This window comes from Eleutherodactylus coqui, chromosome 11 (genome assembly GCF_035609145.1).
Source record: "Eleutherodactylus coqui strain aEleCoq1 chromosome 11, aEleCoq1.hap1, whole genome shotgun sequence".
In the NCBI taxonomy this organism is placed as follows: Eukaryota; Metazoa; Chordata; class Amphibia; order Anura; family Eleutherodactylidae; genus Eleutherodactylus; species Eleutherodactylus coqui.
In genome coordinates, this window is record NC_089847.1 from 61,874,521 (window position 1) to 61,899,022 (window position 24,502).

Here is a 24,502-nt window from a genome sequence, read left to right on the forward strand (position 1 = left end):
CTCCTATATATTAGGACAAGTACTAAGGGTGCACTGTGTAGCCATGTCTGGGTCCCCTGCATATTAGGACAAGTACTAAGGGTGCACTGTGTAGCCATGTCTTTGTTCCCCTGCATATTAGGACAAGTACTAAGGGTGCACTGTGTGGCCATGTCTGGGTCCCCTATATATTAGGACAAGTACTAAGGGTGTACTGTGTAGCCATGTCTGGTACCCTATATATTAGGACAAGTACTAAGGGTGCACTGTGTAGCCATGTCTGCGCCCCTTATGTATTAGAACAAGTACTAAGGCTGCACTGTGTAGCCACGTCTGGGTCCCTATGTATTAGGATAAGTACTAAGGGTGCACTGTGTAGCCATGTCTGAGTCCTCTATATATTAGGACAAGTACTAAGGGTGCACTGTGTAGCTATGTCTGGGTCCCCTATATATTAGGACAAGCACTAAGGGTGCACTGTGTAGTCACGTCTGGGTCCCCTATATATTAGGAAAAGTACTAAGGGTGCACTGTGTAGCCATGTCTGCGCCCCTTATGTATTAGAACAAGTACCAAGGCTGCACTGTGTAGCCACGTCTGGGTCCCTATGTATTAGGATAAGTACTAAGGGTGCACTGTGTAGCCATGTCTGGGTCCCTATATATTAGGACAAGTACTAAGGGTGCACTCTGTAGTCATGTCTGGGTCCCTATATATTAGGACAAGTACTAAGGGTGCACTGTGTAGTCATGTCTGGGTCCCTATATATTAGAACAAGTACTAAGGGTGCACTGTGTAGCCATGTCTTGGTTCCCTGCATATTAGGACAAGTACTAAGGGTGCACTGTGTAGCCATGTCTTTGTTCCCCTGCATATAAGGACAAGTACTAAGGCTGTATTGTGTAGCCATGTCTGCGCCCCTTAAGTATTAGAACAAGTACTAAGGGTGCACTGTGTAGCCATGTCTGGGTCCTCTATATATTAGGACAAGTACTAAGGGTGCACTGTGTAGCCATATCTGGTCTCCTATATATTAGGACAAGTACTAAGGGTGCACTGTGTAGCCATGTCTGGGTCCCCTGCATATTAGGACAAGTACTAAGGGTGCACTGTGTAGCCATGTCTTTGTTCCCCTGCATATTAGGACAAGTACTAAGGGTGCACTGTGTGGCCATGTCTGGGTCCCCTATATATTAGGACAAGTACTAAGGGTGTACTGTGTAGCCATGTCTGGTCCCCTATATATTAGGACAAGTACTAAGGGTGCACTGTGTAGCCATGTCTGCGCCCCTTATGTATTAGAACAAGTACTAAGGCTGCACTGTGTAGCCACGTCTGGGTCCCTATGTATTAGGATAAGTACTAAGGGTGCACTGTGTAGCCATGTCTGAGTCCTCTATATATTAGGACAAGTACTAAGGGTGCACTGTGTAGCCATGTCTGGGTCCCCTATATATTAGGACAAGCACTAAGGGTGCACTGTGTAGTCACGTCTGGGTCCCCTATATATTAGGACAAGTACTAAGGGTGCACTGTGTAGCCATGTCTGTGCCCCTTATGTATTAGAACAAGTACCAAGGCTGCACTGTGTAGCCACGTCTGGGTCCCTATGTATTAGGATAAGTAATAAGGGTGCACTGTGTAGCCATGTCTGAGTCCTCTATATATTAGGACAAGTACTAAGGGGGCACTGTGTAGCCATGTCTGGGTCCCCTATATATTAGGACAAGTACTAAGTGTGCACTATGTACCCATATTTGGTCTCCCATATATTAGGACAAGTACTAAGGGTGCACTGTGTAGCCATATCTGGTTTCGTTTATATTAGGACAAGTACTAAGGGTGCACTGTGTACCCATATCTGGTCCCCTATATATTAGGACAAGTACTAAGGGTGTACTGTGTAGCCATGTCTGGTCCCCTATATATTAGGACAAGTACTAAGGGTGCACTGTGTAGCCATGTCTGCGCCCCTTATGTATTAGAACAAGTACTAAGGGTGCACTGTGTAGCCATGTCTGGGTCCTCTATATATTAGGACAAGTACTAAGGGTGCACTGTGTAGCCATATCTGGTCTCCTATATATTAGGACAAGTACTAAGGGTGCACTGTGTAGCCATGTCTGGGTCCCCTGCATATTAGGACAAGTACTAAGGGTGCACTGTGTAGCCATGTCTTTGTTCCCCTGCATATTAGGACAAGTACTAAGGGTGTACTGTGTAGCCATGTCTGGTCCCCTATGTATTAGGACAAGTACTAAGGGTGCACTGTGTAGCCATGTCTGCGCCCCTTTTGTATTAGAACAAGTACTAAGGCTGCACTGTGTAGCCACGTCTGGGTCCCTATGTATTAGGATAAGTACTAAGGGTGCACTGTGTAGCCATGTCTGAGTCCTCTATATATTAGGACAAGTACTAAGGGTGCACTGTGTAGCCATGTCTGGGTCCCCTATATATTTGGACAAGCACTAAGGGTGCACTGTGTAGTCACGTCTGGGTCCCCTATATATTAGGACAAGTACTAAGGGTGCACTGTGTAGCCATGTCTGGTCCCCTATATGTTAGGACAAGTACTAAGGGTGCACTGTGTAGCCATGTCTGCGCCCCTTATGTATTAGAACAAGTACCAAGGCTGCACTGTGTAGCCACGTCTGGGTCCCTATGTATTAGGATAAGTACTAAGGGTGCACTGTGTAGCCATGTCTGAGTCCTCTATATATTAGGACAAGTACTAAGGGTGCACTGTGTAGCCATGTCTGGGTCCCCTATATATTAGGACAAGTACTAAGTGTGCACTATGTACCCATATTTGGTCTACCATATATTAGGACAAGTACTAAGGGTGCACTGTGTAGCCATATCTGGTTTCCTTTATATTAGGACAAGTACTAAGGGTACACTGTGTAGTCATATCTGGTCCCCTATATATTAGGACAAGTACTAAGGGTGCACTGTGTACCCATATCTGGTCTCCGATATATTAGGACAAGTACTTAGCGTGCACTGTGTAGCCATGTCTGGTCTCCTATATATTAGGATAAGTACTGAGGGTGCACTGTGTAGTCATGTCTGGGTCCCTATATATTAGGACAAGTACTAAGGGTGCACTGTGTAGCCATGTCTGGATCCCTATATATAAGGATAAGTACTAAGAGTGCACTGTGTAGCCATGTCTGGGTCCCTATATATTAGGACAAGTACTAAGGGTGCACTCTGTAGTCATGTCTGGGTCCCTATATATTAGGACAAGTACTAAGGGTGCACTGTGTAGCCATGTCTGGTCCCCTATATATTAGGACAGGTACTAAGGGTGCACTGTGTAGTCATGTCTGGGTCCCCTATATATTAGGACAAGTACTAAGGGTGCACTGTGTAGCCATGTCTGGTCCCCTATATATTAGGACAAGTACTAAGGGTGTACTGTGTAGCCATGTCTGGGTCCCCTGCATATTAGGACAAGTACTAAGGGTGCACTGTGTAGCCATGTCTGGGTCCCCTGCATATTAGGACAAGCACTAAGGGTGCACTGTGTAGCCATGTCTTTGTTCCCCTGCATATTAGGACAAGTACTAAGGGTGCACTGTGTGGCCATGTCTGGGTCCCCTATATATTAGGACAAGTACTAAGGGTGCACTGTGTAGCCATGTCTGGTCCCCTATATATTAGGAAAAGTACTAAGGGTGTACTGTGTAGCCATGTCTGGTCCCCTATATATTAGGACAAGTACTAAGGGTGCACTGTGTTGTCATGTCTGGGTCCCCTTTATATTAGGATAAGTACTAAGGGTGCACTGTGTAGCCATGTCTGGTCCCCTATATATTAGGACAAGTACTAAGGGTGCACTGTGTAGCCATGTCTGCGTCCCCTATATATTAGGACAAGTACTAAGGGTGTACTGTGTAGCCATGTCTTGGTCCCCTGCATATTAGGACAAGTACTAAGGGTGCACTGTGTAGCCATATCTGGCCCCCTATATATTAGGACAAGTACTAAGGTGCCCTGTGTAGCCATATCTTTGTTCCCCTGCATATTAGGACAAGTACTAAGGGTGCACTGTGTAGTCATGTCTGGGTCCCTATATATTAGGACAAGTACTAAGGGTGCACTCTGTAGTCATGTCTGGGTCCCTATATATTAGGACAAGTACTAAGGGTGCACTGTGTAGTCATGTCTGGGTCCCTATATATTAGGACAAGTACTAAGTGTGCCCTGTGGAGCCATGTCTGGTCTCCTACATATTAGGACAAGTACTAAGGGTGCACTGTGTACCCATATCTGGTCTCCTATACATTAGGACAAGTACTAAGGGTGCACTGTGTAGTCACGTCTGGGTCCCCTGCATATTAGGACAAGTACTAAGGGTGCACTGTGTAGCCATATCTGGTCCCCTATATATTAGGACAAGTACTAAGGGTGCACTGTGCACCCATATCTGGTCTCCGATATATTAGGACAAGTACTAAGCGTGCACTGTGTAGCCATGTCTGGTCTCCTATATATTAGGATAAGTACTGAGGGTGCACTGTGTAGTCATGTCTGGGACCCTATATATTAGGACAAGTACTAAGGGTGCACTGTGTACCCATATCTGGTCTCCTATACATTAGGACAAGTACTAAGGGTGCACTGTGTAGTCACGTCTGGGTCCCCTGCATATTAGGACAAGTACTAAGGGTGCACTGTGTAGCCATATCTGGTCCCCTATATATTAGGACAAGTACTAAGGGTGCACTGTGCACCCATATCTGGTCTCCGATATATTAGGACAAGTACTAAGCGTGCACTGTGTAGCCATGTCTGGTCTCCTATATATTAGGATAAGTACTGAGGGTGCACTGTGTAGTCATGTCTGGGACCCTATATATTAGGACAAGTACTAAGGGTGCACTGTGTAGCCATGTCTGGGTCCCTATATATTAGGATAAGTACTAAGAGTGCACTGTGTAGCCATGTCTGGGTCCCTATATATTAGGACAAGTACTAAGGGTGCACTCTGTAGTCATGTGTGGGTCCCTATATATTAGGACAAGTACTAAGGGTGCACTGTGTAGCCATGTCTTTGTTCCCCTGCATATAAGGACAAGTACTAAGGCTGTATTGTGTAGCCATGTCTGCGCCCCTTAAGTATTAGAACAAGTACTAAGGGTGCACTGTGTAGCCATGTCTGGGTCCTCTATATATTAGGACAAGTACTAAGGGTGCACTGTGTAGCCATATCTGGTCTCCTATATATTAGGACAAGTACTAAGGGTGCACTGTGTAGCCATGTCTGGGTCCCCTGCATATTAGGACAAGTACTAAGGGTGCACTGTGTAGCCATGTCTTTGTTCCCCTGCATATTAGGACAAGTACTAAGGGTGCACTGTGTGGCCATGTCTGGGTCCCCTATATATTAGGACAAGTACTAAGGGTGTACTGTGTAGCCATGTCTGGTCCCCTATATATTAGGACAAGTACTAAGGGTGCACTGTGTAGCCATGTCTGCGCCCCTTATGTATTAGAACAAGTACTAAGGCTGCACTGTGTAGCCACGTCTGGGTCCCTATGTATTAGGATAAGTACTAAGGGTGCACTGTGTAGCCATGTCTGAGTCCTCTATATATTAGGACAAGTACTAAGGGTGCACTGTGTAGCCATGTCTGGGTCCCCTATATATTAGGACAAGCACTAAGGGTGCACTGTGTAGTCACGTCTGGGTCCCCTATATATTAGGAAAAGTACTAAGGGTGCACTGTGTAGCCATGTCTGCGCCCCTTATGTATTAGAACAAGTACCAAGGCTGCACTGTGTAGCCACGTCTGGGTCCCTATGTATTAGGATAAGTACTAAGGGTGCACTGTGTAGCCATGTCTGAGTCCTCTATATATTAGGACAAGTACTAAGGGGGCACTGTGTAGCCATGTCTGGGTCCCCTATATATTAGGACAAGTACTAAGTGTGCACTATGTACCCATATTTGGTCTCCCATATATTAGGACAAGTACTAAGGGTGCACTGTGTAGCCATATCTGGTTTCCTTTATATTAGGACAAGTACTAAGGGTGCACTGTGTACCCATATCTGGTCCCCTATATATTAGGACAAGTACTAAGGGTGTACTGTGTAGCCATGTCTGGTCCCCTATATATTAGGACAATTACTAAGGGTGCACTGTGTAGCCATGTCTGGGTCCTCTATATATTAGGACAAGTACTAAGGGTGCACTGTGTAGCCATATCTGGTCTCCTATATATTAGGACAAGTACTAAGGGTGCACTGTGTAGCCATGTCTGGGTCCCCTGCATATTAGGACAAGTACTAAGGGTGCACTGTGTAGCCATGTCTTTGTTCCCCTGCATATTAGGACAAGTACTAAGGGTGCACTGTGTGGCCATGTCTGGGTCCCCTATATATTAGGACAAGTACTAAGGGTGTACTGTGTAGCCATGTCTGGTACCCTATATATTAGGACAAGTACTAAGGGTGCACTGTGTAGCCATGTCTGCGCCCCTTATGTATTAGAACAAGTACTAAGGCTGCACTGTGTAGCCACGTCTGGGTCCCTATGTATTAGGATAAGTACTAAGGGTGCACTGTGTAGCCATGTCTGAGTCCTCTATATATTAGGACAAGTACTAAGGGTGCACTGTGTAGCTATGTCTGGGTCCCCTATATATTAGGACAAGCACTAAGGGTGCACTGTGTAGTCACGTCTGGGTCCCCTATATATTAGGAAAAGTACTAAGGGTGCACTGTGTAGCCATGTCTGCGCCCCTTATGTATTAGAACAAGTACCAAGGCTGCACTGTGTAGCCACGTCTGGGTCCCTATGTATTAGGATAAGTACTAAGGGTGCACTGTGTAGCCATGTCTGGGTCCCTATATATTAGGACAAGTACTAAGGGTGCACTCTGTAGTCATGTCTGGGTCCCTATATATTAGGACAAGTACTAAGGGTGCACTGTGTAGTCATGTCTGGGTCCCTATATATTAGAACAAGTACTAAGGGTGCACTGTGTAGCCATGTCTTGGTTCCCTGCATATTAGGACAAGTACTAAGGGTGCACTGTGTAGCCATATCTGGTCTCCTATATATTAGGACAAGTACTAAGGGTGCACTGTGTAGCCATGTCTGGGTCCCCTGCATATTAGGACAAGTACTAAGGGTGCACTGTGTAGCCATGTCTTTGTTCCCCTGCATATTAGGACAAGTACTAAGGGTGCACTGTGTGGCCATGTCTGGGTCCCCTATATATTAGGACAAGTACTAAGGGTGTACTGTGTAGCCATGTCTGGTCCCCTATATATTAGGACAAGTACTAAGGGTGCACTGTGTAGCCATGTCTGCGCCCCTTATGTATTAGAACAAGTACTAAGGCTGCACTGTGTAGCCACGTCTGGGTCCCTATGTATTAGGATAAGTACTAAGGGTGCACTGTGTAGCCATGTCTGAGTCCTCTATATATTAGGACAAGTACTAAGGGTGCACTGTGTAGCCATGTCTGGGTCCCCTATATATTAGGACAAGCACTAAGGGTGCACTGTGTAGTCACGTCTGGGTCCCCTATATATTAGGACAAGTACTAAGGGTGCACTGTGTAGCCATGTCTGTGCCCCTTATGTATTAGAACAAGTACCAAGGCTGCACTGTGTAGCCACGTCTGGGTCCCTATGTATTAGGATAAGTAATAAGGGTGCACTGTGTAGCCATGTCTGAGTCCTCTATATATTAGGACAAGTACTAAGGGGGCACTGTGTAGCCATGTCTGGGTCCCCTATATATTAGGACAAGTACTAAGTGTGCACTATGTACCCATATTTGGTCTCCCATATATTAGGACAAGTACTAAGGGTGCACTGTGTAGCCATATCTGGTTTCGTTTATATTAGGACAAGTACTAAGGGTGCACTGTGTACCCATATCTGGTCCCCTATATATTAGGACAAGTACTAAGGGTGTACTGTGTAGCCATGTCTGGTCCCCTATATATTAGGACAAGTACTAAGGGTGCACTGTGTAGCCATGTCTGCGCCCCTTATGTATTAGAACAAGTACTAAGGGTGCACTGTGTAGCCATGTCTGGGTCCTCTATATATTAGGACAAGTACTAAGGGTGCACTGTGTAGCCATATCTGGTCTCCTATATATTAGGACAAGTACTAAGGGTGCACTGTGTAGCCATGTCTGGGTCCCCTGCATATTAGGACAAGTACTAAGGGTGCACTGTGTAGCCATGTCTTTGTTCCCCTGCATATTAGGACAAGTACTAAGGGTGTACTGTGTAGCCATGTCTGGTCCCCTATGTATTAGGACAAGTACTAAGGGTGCACTGTGTAGCCATGTCTGCGCCCCTTTTGTATTAGAACAAGTACTAAGGCTGCACTGTGTAGCCACGTCTGGGTCCCTATGTATTAGGATAAGTACTAAGGGTGCACTGTGTAGCCATGTCTGAGTCCTCTATATATTAGGACAAGTACTAAGGGTGCACTGTGTAGCCATGTCTGGGTCCCCTATATATTTGGACAAGCACTAAGGGTGCACTGTGTAGTCACGTCTGGGTCCCCTATATATTAGGACAACTACTAAGGGTGCACTGTGTAGCCATGTCTGGTCCCCTATATGTTAGGACAAGTACTAAGGGTGCACTGTGTAGCCATGTCTGCGCCCCTTATGTATTAGAACAAGTACCAAGGCTGCGCTGTGTAGCCACGTCTGGGTCCCTATGTATTAGGATAAGTACTAAGGGTGCACTGTGTAGCCATGTCTGAGTCCTCTATATATTAGGACAAGTACTAAGGGTGCACTGTGTAGCCATGTCTGGGTCCCCTATATATTAGGACAAGTACTAAGTGTGCACTATGTACCCATATTTGGTCTCCCATATATTAGGACAAATACTAAGGGTGCACTGTGTAGCCATATCTGGTTTCCTTTATATTAGGACAAGTACTAAGGGTACACTGTGTAGTCATATCTGGTCCCCTATATATTAGGACAAGTACTAAGGGTGCACTGTGTACCCATATCTGGTCTTCGATATATTAGGACAAGTACTTAGCGTGCACTGTGTAGCCATGTCTGGTCTCCTATATATTAGGATAAGTACTGAGGGTGCACTGTGTAGTCATGTCTGGGTCCCTATATATTAGGATAAGTACTAAGAGTGCACTGTGTAGCCATGTCTGGGTCCCTATATATTAGGACAAGTACTAAGGGTGCACTCTGTAGTCATGTCTGGGTCCCTATATATTAGGACAAGTACTAAGGGTGCACTGTGTAGCCATGTCTGGTCCCCTATATATTAGGACTGGTACTAAGGGTGCACTGTGTAGTCATGTCTGGGTCCCCTATATATTAGGACAAGTACTAAGGGTGCACTGTGTAGCCATGTCTGGTCCCCTATATATTAGGACAAGTACTAAGGGTGTACTGTGTAGCCATGTCTGGGTCCCCTGCATATTAGGACAAGTACTAAGGGTGCACTGTGTAGCCATGTCTGGGTCCCCTGCATATTAGGACAAGCACTAAGGGTGCACTGTGTAGCCATGTCTTTGTTCCCCTGCATATTAGGACAAGTACTAAGGGTGCACTGTGTGGCCATGTCTGGGTCCCCTATATATTAGGACAAGTACTAAGGGTGCACTGTGTAGCCATGTCTGGTCCCCTATATATTAGGAAAAGTACTAAGGGTGTACTGTGTACCCATGTCTGGTCCCCTATATATTAGGACAAGTACTAAGGGTGCACTGTGTTGTCATGTCTGGGTCCCCTTTATATTAGGATAAGTACTAAGGGTGCACTGTGTAGCCATGTCTGGTCCCCTATATATTAGGACAAGTACTAAGGGTGCACTGTGTAGCCATGTCTGCGTCCCCTATATATTAGGACAAGTACTAAGGGTGTACTGTGTAGCCATGTCTTGGTCCCCTGCATATTAGGACAAGTACTAAGGGTGCACTGTGTAGCCATATCTGGCCCCCTATATATTAGGACAAGTACTAAGGTGCCCTGTGTAGCCATATCTTTGTTCCCCTGCATATTAGGACAAGTACTAAGGGTGCACTGTGTAGTCATGTCTGGGTCCCTATATATTAGGACAAGTACTAAGGGTGCACTGTGTAGTCATGTCTGGGTCCCTATATATTAGGACAAGTACTAAGTGTGCCCTGTGGAGCCATGTCTGGTCTCCTACATATTAGGACAAGTACTAAGGGTGCACTGTGTACCCATATCTGGTCTCCTATACATTAGGACAAGTACTAAGGGTGCACTGTGTAGTCACGTCTGGGTCCCCTGCATATTAGGACAAGTACTAAGGGTGCACTGTGTAGCCATATCTGGTCCCCTATATATTAGGACAAGTACTAAGGGTGCACTGTGCACCCATATCTGGTCTCCGATATATTAGGACAAGTACTAAGCGTGCACTGTGTAGCCATGTCTGGTCTCCTATATATTAGGATAAGTACTGAGGGTGCACTGTGTAGTCATGTCTGGGACCCTATATATTAGGACAAGTACTAAGGGTGCACTGTGTAGCCATGTCTGGGTCCCTATATATTAGGATAAGTACTAAGAGTGCACTGTGTAGCCATATCTGGTCCCCTATATATTAGGACAAGTACTAAGGGTGCACTGTGCACCCATATCTGGTCTCCGATATATTAGGACAAGTACTAAGCGTGCACTGTGTAGCCATGTCTGGTCTCCTATATATTAGGATAAGTACTGAGGGTGCACTGTGTAGTCATGTCTGGGACCCTATATATTAGGACAAGTACTAAGGGTGCACTGTGTAGTCATGTCTGGGTCCCTTATATATTAGGACAAGTACTAAGGGTGCACTGTGTAGTCATGTCTGGGTCCCCTATGTATTAGGACAAGTACTAAGGGTGCACTGTGTAGCCATGTCTGGGTCCCCTATATATTAGGACAAGCACTAAGGGTGCACTGTGTAGCCATGTCTGGGTCCTCTATATATTAGGACAAGTACTAAGGGTGCACTGTGTAGCCATATCTGGTCTCCTATATATTAGGACAAGTACTAAGGGTGCACTGTGTAGCCATGTCTGGGTCCCCTGCATATTAGGACAAGTACTAAGGGTGCACTGTGTAGCCATGTCTTTGTTCCCCTGCATATTACGACAAGTACTAAGGGTGCACTGTGTGGCCATGTCTGGGTCCCCTATATATTAGGACAAGTACTAAGGGTGTACTGTGTAGCCATGTCTGGTCCCCTATATATTAGGACAAGTACTAAGGGTGCACTGTGTAGCCATGTCTGCGCCCCTTATGTATTAGAACAAGTACTAAGGCTGCACTGTGTAGCCACGTCTGGGTCCCTATGTATTAGGATAAGTACTAAGGGTGCACTGTGTAGCCATGTCTGAGTCCTCTATATATTAGGACAAGTACTAAGGGTGCACTGTGTAGCCATGTCTGGGTCCCCTATATATTAGGACAAGCACTAAGGGTGCACTGTGTAGTCACGTCTGGGTCCCCTATATATTAGGACAAGTACTAAGGGTGCACTGTGTAGCCATGTCTGCGCCCCTTATGTATTAGAACAAGTACCAAGGCTGCACTGTGTAGCCACGTCTGGGTCCCTATGTATTAGGATAAGTACTAAGGGTGCACTGTGTAGCCATGTCTGGGTCCCTATATATTAGGACAAGTACTAAGGGTGCACTCTGTAGTCATGTCTGGGTCCCTATATATTAGGACAAGTACTAAGGGTGCACTGTGTAGTCATGTCTGGGTCCCTATATATTAGGACAAGTACTAAGGGTGAACTGTGTAGCCATGTCTGCATCCCCTATATATTAGGACAAGTACTAAGGGTGTACTGTGTAGCCATGTCTGGTCCCCTATATATTAGGACAAGTACTAAGGGTGCACTGTGTTGTCATGTCTGGGTCCCCTTTATATTAGGACAAGTACTAAGGGTGCACTGTGTAGCCATGTCTGGTCCCCTATATATTAGGACAAGTACTAAGGGTGCACTGTGTAGCCATGTCTGCATCCCCTATATATTAGGACAAGTACTAAGGGTGTACTGTGTAGCCATGTCTTGGTCCCCTGCATATTAGGACAAGTACTAAGGGTGCACTGTGTAGCCATGTCTTTGTTCCCCTGCATATAAGGACAAGTACTAAGGCTGTATTGTGTAGCCATGTCTGTGCCCCTTAAGTATTAGAACTAGTACTAAGGTGCCCTATGCAGCCATATCTTTGTTCCCCTGCATATTAGGACAAGTACTAAGGGTGCACTGTGTAGTCATGTCTGGGTCCCTATATATTAGGACAAGTACTAAGGGTGCACTCTGTAGTCATGTCTGGGTCCCTATATATTAGGACAAGTACTAAGGGTGCACTGTGTAGTCATGTCTGGGTCCCTATATATTAGAACAAGTACTAAGTGTGCCCTGTGGAGCCATGTCTGGTCTCCTACATATTAGGACAAGTACTAAGGGTGCACTGTGTACCCATATCTGGTCTCCTATACATTAGGACAAGTACTAAGGGTGCACTGTGTAGTCACGTCTGGGTCCCCTGCATATTAGGACAAGTACTAAGGGTGCACTGTGTACCCATATCTGGTCTCCGATATTTTAGGACAAGTACTAAGCGTGCACTGTGTAGCCATGTCTGGTCTCCTATATATTAGGATAAGTACTGAGGGTGCACTGTGTAGTCATGTCTGGGTCCCGGTATATTAGGACAAGTACTAAGGGTGCACTGTGTAGCCATGTCTGGGTCCCTATATATTAGGATAAGTACTAAGAGTGCACTGTGTAGCCATGTCTGGGTCCCTATATATTAGGACAAGTACTAAGGGTGCACTGTGTAGTCATGTCTGGGTCCCTATATATTAGAACAAGTACTAAGGGTGCACTGTGTAGCCATGTCTTGGTTCCCTGCATATTAGGACAAGTACTAAGGGTGCACTGTGTAGCCATGTCTTTGTTCCCCTGCATATAAGGACAAGTACTAAGGCTGTATTGTGTAGCCATGTCTGCGCCCCTTAAGTATTAGAACAAGTACTAAGGGTGCACTGTGTAGCCATGTCTGGGTCCTCTATATATTAGGACAAGTACTAAGGGTGCACTGTGTAGCCATATCTGGTCTCCTATATATTAGGACAAGTACTAAGGGTGCACTGTGTAGCCATGTCTGGGTCCCCTGCATATTAGGACAAGTACTAAGGGTGCACTGTGTAGCCATGTCTTTGTTCCCCTGCATATTAGGACAAGTACTAAGGGTGCACTGTGTGGCCATGTCTGGGTCCCCTATATATTAGGACAAGTACTAAGGGTGTACTGTGTAGCCATGTCTGGTCCCCTATATATTAGGACAAGTACTAAGGGTGCACTGTGTAGCCATGTCTGCGCCCCTTATGTATTAGAACAAGTACTAAGGCTGCACTGTGTAGCCACGTCTGGGTCCCTATGTATTAGGATAAGTACTAAGGGTGCACTGTGTAGCCATGTCTGAGTCCTCTATATATTAGGACAAGTACTAAGGGTGCACTGTGTAGCCATGTCTGGGTCCCCTATATATTAGGACAAGCACTAAGGGTGCACTGTGTAGTCACGTCTAAGGGTGCACTGTGTAGCCATGTCTGGGTCCTCTATATATTAGGACAAGTACTAAGGGTGCACTGTGTAGCCATATCTGGTCTCCTATATATTAGGACAAGTACTAAGGGTGCACTGTGTAGCCATGTCTGGGTCCCCTGCATATTAGGACAAGTACTAAGGGTGCACTGTGTAGCCATGTCTTTGTTCCCCTGCATATTAGGACAAGTACTAAGGGTGCACTGTGTGGCCATGTCTGGGTCCCCTATATATTAGGACAAGTACTAAGGGTGTACTGTGTAGCCATGTCTGGTCCCCTATATATTAGGACAAGTACTAAGGGTGCACTGTGTAGCCATGTCTGCGCCCCTTATGTATTAGAACAAGTACTAAGGCTGCACTGTGTAGCCACGTCTGGGTCCCTATGTATTAGGATAAGTACTAAGGGTGCACTGTGTAGCCATGTCTGAGTCCTCTATATATTAGGACAAGTACTAAGGGTGCACTGTGTAGCCATGTCTGGGTCCCCTATATATTAGGACAAGCACTAAGGGTGCACTGTGTAGTCACGTCTGGGTCCCCTATATATTAGGACAAGTACTAAGGGTGCACTCTGTAGTCATGTCTGGGTCCCTATATATTAGGACAAGTACTAAGGGTGCACTGTGTAGTCATGTCTGGGTCCCTATATATTAGGACAAGTACTAAGGGTGCACTGTGTAGCCATGTCTGCATCCCCTATGTATTAGGACAAGTACTAAGGGTGTACTGTGTAGCCATGTCTGGTCCCCTATATATTAGGACAAGTACTAAGGGTGCACTGTGTTGTCATGTCTGGGTCCCCTTTATATTAGGACAAGTACTAAGGGTGCACTGTGTAGCCATGTCTGGTCCCCTATATATTAGGACAAGTACTAAGGGTGCACTGTGTAGCCATGTCTGCATCCCCTATATATTAGGACAAGTACTAAGGGTGTACTGTGTAGCCATGTCTTGGTCCCCTGCATATTAGGACAAGTACTAAGGGTGCACTGTGTAGCCATGTCTTTGTTCCCCTGCATATTAGGACAAGTACTAAGGGTGCACTCTGTAGTCATGTCTGGGTCCCTATATATTAGGACAAGTACTAAGGGTGCACTGTGTAGTCATGTCTGGGTCCCTATATATTAGAACAAGTACTAAGTGTGCCCTGTGGAGCCATGTCTGGTCTCCTACATATTAGGACAAGTACTAAGGGTGCACTGTGTACCCATATCTGGTCTCCTATACATTAGGACAAGTACTAAGGGTGCACTGTGTAGTCACGTCTGGGTCCCCTGCATATTAGGACAAGTACTAAGGGTGCACTGTGTACCCATATCTGGTCTCCGATATTTTAGGACAAGTACTAAGCGTGCACTGTGTAGCCATGTCTGGTCTCCTATATATTAGGATAAGTACTGAGGGTGCACTGTGTAGTCATGTCTGGGTCCCGGTATATTAGGACAAGTACTAAGGGTGCACTGTGTAGCCATGTCTGGGTCCCTATATATTAGGATAAGTACTAAGAGTGCACTGTGTAGCCATGTCTGGGTCCCTATATATTAGGACAAGTACTAAGGGTGCACTCTGTAGTCATGTCTGGGTCCCTATATATTAGGACAAGTACTAAGGGTGCACTGTGTAGTCATGTCTGGGTCCCTATATATTAGAACAAGTACTAAGGGTGCACTGTGTAGCCATGTCTTGGTTCCTTGCATATTAGGACAAGTACTAAGGGTGCACTGTGTAGCCATGTCTTTGTTCCCCTGCATATAAGGACAAGTACTAAGGCTGTATTGTGTAGCCATGTCTGCGCCCCTTAAGTATTAGAACAAGTACTAAGGGTGCACTGTGTAGCCATGTCTGGGTCCTTGATATATTAGGACAAGTACTAAGGGTGCACTGTGTAGCCATATTTGGTCTCCTATTTATTAGGACAAGTACTAAGGGTGCACTGTGTAGCCATGTCTGGGTCCCCTGCATATTAGGACAAGTACTAAGGGTGCACTGTGTAGCCATGTCTTTGTTCCCCTGCATATTAGGACAAGTACTAAGGGTGCACTGTGTGGCCATGTCTGGGTCCCCTATATATTAGGACAAGTACTAAGGGTGTACTGTGTAGCCATGTCTGGTCCCCTATATATTAGGACAAGTACTAAGGGTGCACTGTGTAGCCATGTCTGCGCCCCTTATGTATTAGAACAAGTACTAAGGCTGCACTGTGTAGCCACGTCTGGGTCCCTGTGTATTAGGATAAGTACTAAGGGTGCACTGTGTAGCCATGTCTGAGTCCTCTATATATTAGGACAAGTACTAAGGGTGCACTGTGTAGCCATGTCTGGGTCCCCTATATATTAGGACAAGGACTAAGGGTGCACTGTGTAGTCACGTCTGGGTCCCCTATATATTAGGACAAGTACTAAGGGTGCACTGTGTAGCCATGTCTGCGCCCCTTATGTATTAGAACAAGTACCAAGGCTGCACTGTGTAGCCACGTCTGGGTCCCTATGTATTAGGATAAGTATTAAGGGTGCACTGTGTAGCCATGTCTGGGTCCCTATATATTAGGACAAGTACTAAGGGTGCACTCTGTAGTCATGTCTGGGTCCCTATATATTAGGACAAGTACTAAGGGTGCACTGTGTAGTCATGTCTGGGTCCCTATATATTAGAACAAGTACTAAGGGTGCACTGTGTAGCCATGTCTTGGTTCCCTGCATATTAGGACAAGTACTAAGGGTGCACTGTGTAGCCATGTCTTTGTTCCCCTGCATATAAGGACAAGTACTAAGGCTGTATTGTGTAGCCAAGTCTGCGCCCCTTAAGTATTAGAACAAGTACTAAGGGTGCACTGTGTAGCCATATCTGGTCTCCTATATATTAGGACAAGTACTAAGGGTGCACTGTGTAGCCATGTCTGGGTCCCCTGCATATTAGGACAAGTACTAAGGGTGCACTGTGTAGCCATGTCTTTGTTCCCCTGCATATTAGGACAAGTACTAAGGGTGCACTGTGTGGCCATGTCTGGGTCCCCTATATATTAGGACAAGTACTAAGGGTGTACTGTGTAGCCATGTCTGGTCCCCTATATATTAGGACAACTACTAAGGGTGCACTGTGTAGCCATGTCTGCGCCCCTTATGTATTAGAACAAGTACTAAGGCTGCACTGTGTAGCCACGTCTGGGTCCCTATGTATTAGGATAAGTACTAAGGGTGCACTGTGTAGCCATGTCTGAGTCCTCTATATATTAGGACAAGTACTAAGGGTGCACTGTGTAGCCATGTCTGGGTCCCCTATATATTAGGACAAGCACTAAGGGTGCACTGTGTAGTCACGTCTGGGTCCCCTATATATTAGGACAAGTACTAAGGGTGCACTGTGTAGCCATGTCTGCGCCCCTTATGTATTAGAACAAGTACCAAGGCTGCACTGTGTAGCCACGTCTGGGTCCCTATGTATTAGGATAAGTACTAAGGGTGCACTGTGTAGCCATGTCTGGGTCCCTATATATTAGGACAAGTACTAAGGGTGCACTCTGTAGTCATGTCTGGGTCCCTATATATTAGGACAAGTACTAAGGGTGCACTGTGTAGTCATGTCTGGGTCCCTATATATTAGAACAAGTACTAAGGGTGCACTGTGTAGCCATGTCTTGGTTCCCTGCATATTAGGACAAGTACTAAGGGTGCACTGTGTAGCCATGTCTTTGTTCCCCTGCATATAAGGACAAGTACTAATGCTGTATTGTGTAGCCATGTCTGCGCCCCTTAAGTATTAGAACAAGTACTAAGGGTGCACTGTGTAGCCATGTCTGGGTCCTCTATATATTAGGACAAGTACTAAGGGTGCACTGTGTAGCCATATTTGGTCTCCTATATATTAGGACAAGTACTAAGGGTGCACTGTATAGCCATGTCTGGGTCCCCTGCATATTAGGACAGGTACTAAGGGTGCACTGTGTAGCCATGTCTTTGTTCCCCTGCATATTAGGACAAGTACTAAGGGTGCACTGTGTGGCCATGTCTGGGTCCCCTATATATTAGGACAAGTACTAAGGGTGTACTGTGTATCCATGTCTGGTCCCCTATATATTAGGACAAGTACTAAGGGTGCACTGTGTAGCCATGTCTGCGCCCCTTATGTATTAGAACAAGTACTAAGGCTGCACTGTGTAGCTACGTCTGGGTCCCTATGTATTAGGATAAGTACTAAGGGTGCACTGTGTAGCCATGTCTGAGTCCTCTATATATTAGGACAAGTACTAAGGGTGCACTGTGTAGCCATGTCTGGGTCCCCTATATATTAGGACAAGCACTAAGGGTGCACTGTGTAGTCACGTCTGGGTCCCCTATATATTAGGACAAGTACTAAGGGTGCACTGTGTAGCCATGTCTGCGCCCCTTATGTATTAGAACAAGTACCAAGGCTGCACTGTGTAGCCACGTCTGGGTCCCTATGTATTAGGATAAGTACTAAGGGTGTACTGTGTAGCCATGTCTGGGTCCCTATATATTAGGACAAGTACTAAGGGTGCACTCTGTAGTCATGTCTGGGTCCCTATATATTAGGACAAGTACTAAGGGTGCACTGTGTAGTCATGTCTGGGTCCCTATATATTAGAACAAGTACTAAGGGTGCACTGTGTAGCCATGTCTTGGTTCCCTGCATATTAGGACAAGTACTAAGGGTGCACTGTGTAGCCATGTCTTTGTTCCCCTGCATATAAGGACAAGTACTAAGGCTGTATTGTGTAGCCATGTCTGCGCCCCTTAAGTATTAGAACAAGTACTAAGGGTGCACTGTGTAGCCATGTCTGGGTCCTCTATATATTAGGACAAGTACTAAGGGTGCACTGTGTAGCCATATCTGGTCTCCTATATATTAGGACAAGTACTAAGGGTGCACTGTGTAGCCATGTCTGGGTCCCCTGCATATTAGGACAAGTACTAAGGGTGCACTGTGTAGCCATGTCTTTGTTCCCCTGCATATTAGGACAAGTACTAAGGGTGCACTGTGTGGCCATGTCCGGGTCCCCTATATATTAGGACAAGTACTAAGGGTGTACTGTGTAGCCATGTCTGGTCCCCTATATATTAGGACAAGTACTAAGGGTGCACTGTGTAGCCATGTCTGCGCCCCTTATGTATTAGAACAAGTACTAAGGCTGCACTGTGTAGCCACGTCTGGGTCCCTATGTATTAGGATAAGTACTAAGGGTGCACTGTGTAGCCATGTCTGGGTCCCTATATATTAGGACAAGTACTAAGGGTGCACTCTGTAGTCATGTCTGGGTCCCTATATATTAGGACAAGTACTAAGGGTGCACTGTGTAGTCATTTCTGGGTCCCTATATATTAGAACAAGTACTAAGGGTGCACTGTGTAGCCATGTCTTGGTTCCCTGCATATTAGGACAAGTACTATGGGTGCACTGTGTAGCCATGTCTTTGTTCCCCTGCATATAAGGACAAGTACTAAGGCTGTATTGTGTAGCCATGTCTGCGCCCCTTAAGTATTAGAACAAGTACTAAGGGTGCACCGTGTAGCCATGTCTGGGTCCTCTATATATTAGGACAAGTACTAAGGGTGCACTGTGTAGCCATATCTGGTCTCCTATATATTAGGACAAGTACTAAGGGTGCACTGTGTAGCCATGTCTGGGTCCCCTGCATATTAGGACAAGTACTAAGGGTGCACTGTGTAGCCATGTCTTTGTTCCCCTGCATATTAGGACAAGTACTAAGGGTGCACTGTGTGGCCATGTCCGGGTCCCCTATATATTAGGACAAGTACTAAGGGTGTACTGTGTAGCCATGTCTGGTCCCCTATATATTAGGACAAGTACTAAGGGTGCACTGTGTAGCCATGTCTGCGCCCCTTATGTATTAGAACAAGTACTAAGGCTGCACTGTGTAGCCACGTCTGGGTCCCTATGTATTAGGATAAGTACTAAGGGTGCACTGTGTAGCCATGTCTGAGTCCTCTATATATTAGGACAAGTACTAAGGGTGCACTGTGTAGCCATGTCTGGGTCCCCTATATATTAGGACAAGCACTAAGGGTGCACTGTGTAGTCACGTCTGGGTCCCCTATATATTAGGACAAGTACTAAGGGTGCACTGTGTAGCCATGTCTGCGCCCCTTATGTATTAGAACAAGTACCAAGGCTGCACTGTGTAGCCACGTCTGGGTCCCTATGTATTAGGATAAGTACTAAGGGTGCACTGTGTAGCCATGTCTGGGTCCCTATATATTAGGACAAGTACTAAGGGTGCACTCTGTAGTCATGTCTGGGTCCCTATATATTAGGACAAGTACTAAGGGTGCACTGTGTAGTCATATCTGGGTCCCTATATATTAGAACAAGTACTAAGGGTGCACTGTGTAGCCATGTCTTGGTTCCCTGCATATTAGGACAAGTACTATGGGTGCACTGTGTAGCCATGTCTTTGTTCCCCTGCATATAAGGACAAGTACTAAGGCTGTATTGTGTAGCCATGTCTGCGCCCCTTAAGTATTAGAACAAGTACTAAGGGTGCACCGTGTAGCCATGTCTGGGTCCTCTATATATTAGGACAAGTACTAAGGGTGCACTGTGTAGCCATATCTGGTCTCCTATATATTAGGACAAGTACTAAGGGTGCACTGTGTAGCCATGTCTGGGTCCCCTGCATATTAGGACAAGTACTAAGGGTGCACTGTGTGGCCATGTCTGGGTCCCCTATATATTAGGACAAGTACTAAGGGTGTACTGTGTAGCCATGTCTGGTCCCCTATATATTAGGACAAGTACTAAGGGTGCACTGTGTAGCCATGTCTGCGCCCCTTATGTATTAGAACAAGTACCAAGGCTGCACTGTGTAGCCACGTCTGGGTCCCTATGTATTAGCATAAGTACTAAGGGTGCACTGTGTAGCCATATCTGAGTCCTCTATATATTAGGACAAGTACTAAGGGTGCACTGTGTAGCCATGTCTGGGTCCCCTATATATTAGGACAAGCACTAAGGGTGCACTGTGTAGTCACGTCTGGGTCCCCTATATATTAGGACAAGTACTAAGGGTGCACTGTGTAGCCATGTCTGTGCCCCTTATGTATTAGAACAAGTACCAAGGCTGCACTGTGTAGCCACGTCTGGGTCCCTATGTATTAGGATAAGTAATAAGGGTGCACTGTGTAGCCATGTCTGAGTCCTCTATATATTAGGACAAGTACTAAGGGGGCACTGTGTAGCCATGTCTGGGTCCCCTATATATTAGGACAAGTACTAAGTGTGCACTATGTACCCATATTTGGTCTCCCATATATTAGGACAAGTACTAAGGGTGCACTGTGTAGCCATATCTGGTTTCGTTTATATTAGGACAAGTACTAAGGGTGCACTGTGTACCCATATCTGGTCCCCTATATATTAGGACAAGTACTAAGGGTGTACTGTGTAGCCATGTCTGGTCCCCTATATATTAGGACAAGTACTAAGGGTGCACTGTGTAGCCATGTCTGCGCCCCTTATGTATTAGAACAAGTACTAAGGGTGCACTGTGTAGCCATGTCTGGGTCCTCTATATATTAGGACAAGTACTAAGGGTGCACTGTGTAGCCATATCTGGTCTCCTATATATTAGGACAAGTACTAAGGGTGCACTGTGTAGCCATGCCTGGGTCCCCTGCATATTAGGACAAGTACTAAGGGTGCACTGTGTAGCCATGTCTTTGTTCCCCTGCATATTAGGACAAGTACTAAGGGTGTACTGTGTAGCCATGTCTGGTCCCCTATGTATTAGGACAAGTACTAAGGGTGCATTGTGTAGCCATGTCTGCGCCCCTTTTGTATTAGAACAAGTACTAAGGCTGCACTGTGTAGCCACGTCTGGGTCCCTATGTATTAGGATAAGTACTAAGGGTGCACTGTGTAGCCATGTCTGAGTCCTCTATATATTAGGACAAGTACTAAGGGTGCACTGTGTAGCCCTGTCTGGGTCCCCTATATATTTGGACAAGCACTAAGGGTGCACTGTGTAGTCACGTCTGGGTCCCCTATATATTAGGACAAGTACTAAGGGTGCACTGTGTAGCCATGTCTGGTCCCCTATATATTAGGACAAGTACTAAGGGTGCACTGTGTAGCCATGTCTGCGCCCCTTATGTATTAGAACAAGTACCAAGGCTGCACTGTGTAGCCACGTCTGGGTCCCTATGTATTAGGATAAGTACTAAGGGTGCACTGTGTAGCCATGTCTGAGTCCTCTATATATTAGGACAAGTACTAAGGGTGCACTGTGTAGCCATGTCTGGGTCCCCTATATATTAGGACAAGTACTAAGTGTGCAATATGTACCCATATTTGGTCTCCCATATATTAGGACAAGTACTAAGGGTGCACTGTGTAGCCATATCTGGTTTCCTTTATATTAGGACAAGTACTAAGGGTACACTGTGTAGTCATATCTGGTCCCCTATATATTAGGACAAGTACTAAGGGTGCACTGTGTACCCATATCTGGTCTCCGATATATTAGGACAAGTACTGAGCGTGCACTGTGTAGCCATGTCTGGTCTCCTATATATTAGGATAAGTACTGAGGGTGCACTGTGTAGTCATGTCTGGGTCCCTATATATTAGGACAAGTACTAAGGGTGCACTGTGTAGCCATGTCTGGATCCCTATATATAAGGATAAGTACTAAGAGTGCACTGTGTAGCCATGTCTGGGTCCCTATATATTAGGACAAGTACTAAGGGTGCACTCTGTAGTCATGTCTGGGTCCCTATATATTAGGACAAGTACTAAGGGTGCACTGTGTAGCCATGTCTGGTCCCCTATATATTAGGACAGGTACTAAGGGTGCACTGTGTAGTCATGTCTGGGTCCCCTATATATTAGGACAAGTACTAAGGGTGTACTGTGTAGCCATGTCTGGGTCCCCTGCATATTAGGACAAGTACTAAGGGTGCACTGTGTAGCCATGTCTGGGTCCCCTGCATATTAGGACAAGCACTAAGGGTGCACTGTGTAGCCATGTCTTTGTTCCCCTGCATATTAGGACAAGTACTAAGGGTGCACTGTGTGGCCATGTCTGGGTCCCCTATATATTAGGACAAGTACTAAGGGTGCACTGTGTAGCCATGTCTGGTCCCCTATATATAAGGAAAAGTACTAAGGGTGTACTGTGTAGCCATGTCTGGTCCCCTATATATTAGGACAAGTACTAAGGGTGCACTGTGTTGTCATGTCTGGGTCCCCTTTATATTAGGATAAGTACTAAGGGTGCACTGTGTAGCCATGTCTGGTCCCCTATATATTAGGACAAGTACTAAGGGTGCACTGTGTAGCCATGTCTGCGTCCCCTATATATTAGGACAAGTACTAAGGGTGTACTGTGTAGCCATGTCTTGGTCCCCTGCATATTAGGACAAGTACTAAGGGTGCACTGTGTAGCCATATCTGGCCCCCTATATATTAGGACAAGTACTGAGGTGCCCTGTGTAGCCATATCTTTATTACCCGGCATATTAGGACAAGTACTAAGGGTGCACTGTGTAGTCATGTCTGGGTCCCTATATATTAGGACAAGTACTAAGGGTGCACTCTGTAGTCATGTCTGGGTCCCTATATATTAGGACAAGTACTAAGGGTGCACTGTGTAGTCATGTCTGGGTCCCTATATATTAGGACAAGTACTAAGTGTGCCCTGTGGAGCCATGTCTGGTCTCCTACATATTAGGACAAGTACTAAGGGTGCACTGTGTACCCATATCTGGTCTCCTATACATTAGGACAAGTACTAAGGGTGCACTGTGTAGTCACGTCTGGGTCCCCTGCATATTAGGACAAGTACTAAGGGTGCACTGTGTAGCCATATCTGGTCCCCTATATATTAGGACAAGTACTAAGGGTGCACTGTGTACCCATATCTGGTCTCCGATATATTAGGACAAGTACTAAGCGTGCACTGTGTAGCCATGTCTGGTCTCCTATATATTAGGATAAGTACTGAGGGTGCACTGTGTAGTCATGTCTGGGTCCCTATATATTAGGACAAGTACTAAGGGTGCACTGTGTAGCCATGTCTGGGTCCCTATATATTAGGATAAGTACTAAGAGTGCACTGTGTAGCCATGTCTGGGTCCCTATATATTAGGACAAGTACTAAGGGTGCACTCTGTAGTCATGTGTGGGTCCCTATATATTAGGACAAGTACTAAGGGTGCACTGTGTAGCCATGTCTTTGTTCCCCTGCATATAAGGACAAGTACTAAGGCTGTATTGTGTAGCCATGTCTGCGCCCCTTAAGTATTAGAACAAGTACTAAGGGTGCACTGTGTAGCCATGTCTGGGTCCTCTATATATTAGGACAAGTACTAAGCGTGCACTGTGTAGCCATATCTGGTCTCCTATATATTAGGACAAGTACTAAGGGTGCACTGTGTAGCCATGTCTGGGTCCCCTGCATATTAGGACAAGTACTAAGGGTGCACTGTGTAGCCATGTCTTTGTTCCCCTGCATATTAGGACAAGTACTAAGGGTGCACTGTGTGGCCATGTCTGGGTCCCCTATATATTAGGACAAGTACTAAGGGTGTACTGTGTAGCCATGTCTGGTCCCCTATATATTAGGACAAGTACTAAGGGTGCACTGTGTAGCCATGTCTGCGCCCCTTATGTATTAGAACAAGTACTAAGGCTGCACTGTGTAGCCACGTCTGGGTCCCTATGTATTAGGATAAGTACTAAGGGTGCACTGTGTAGCCATGTCTGAGTCCTCTATATATTAGGACAAGTACTAAGGGTGCACTGTGTAGCCATGTCTGGGTCCCCTATATATTAGGACAAGCACTAAGGGTGCACTGTGTAGTCACGTCTGGGTCCCCTATATATTAGGACAAGTACTAAGGGTGCACTGTGTAGCCATGTCTGCGCCCCTTATGTATTAGAACAAGTAC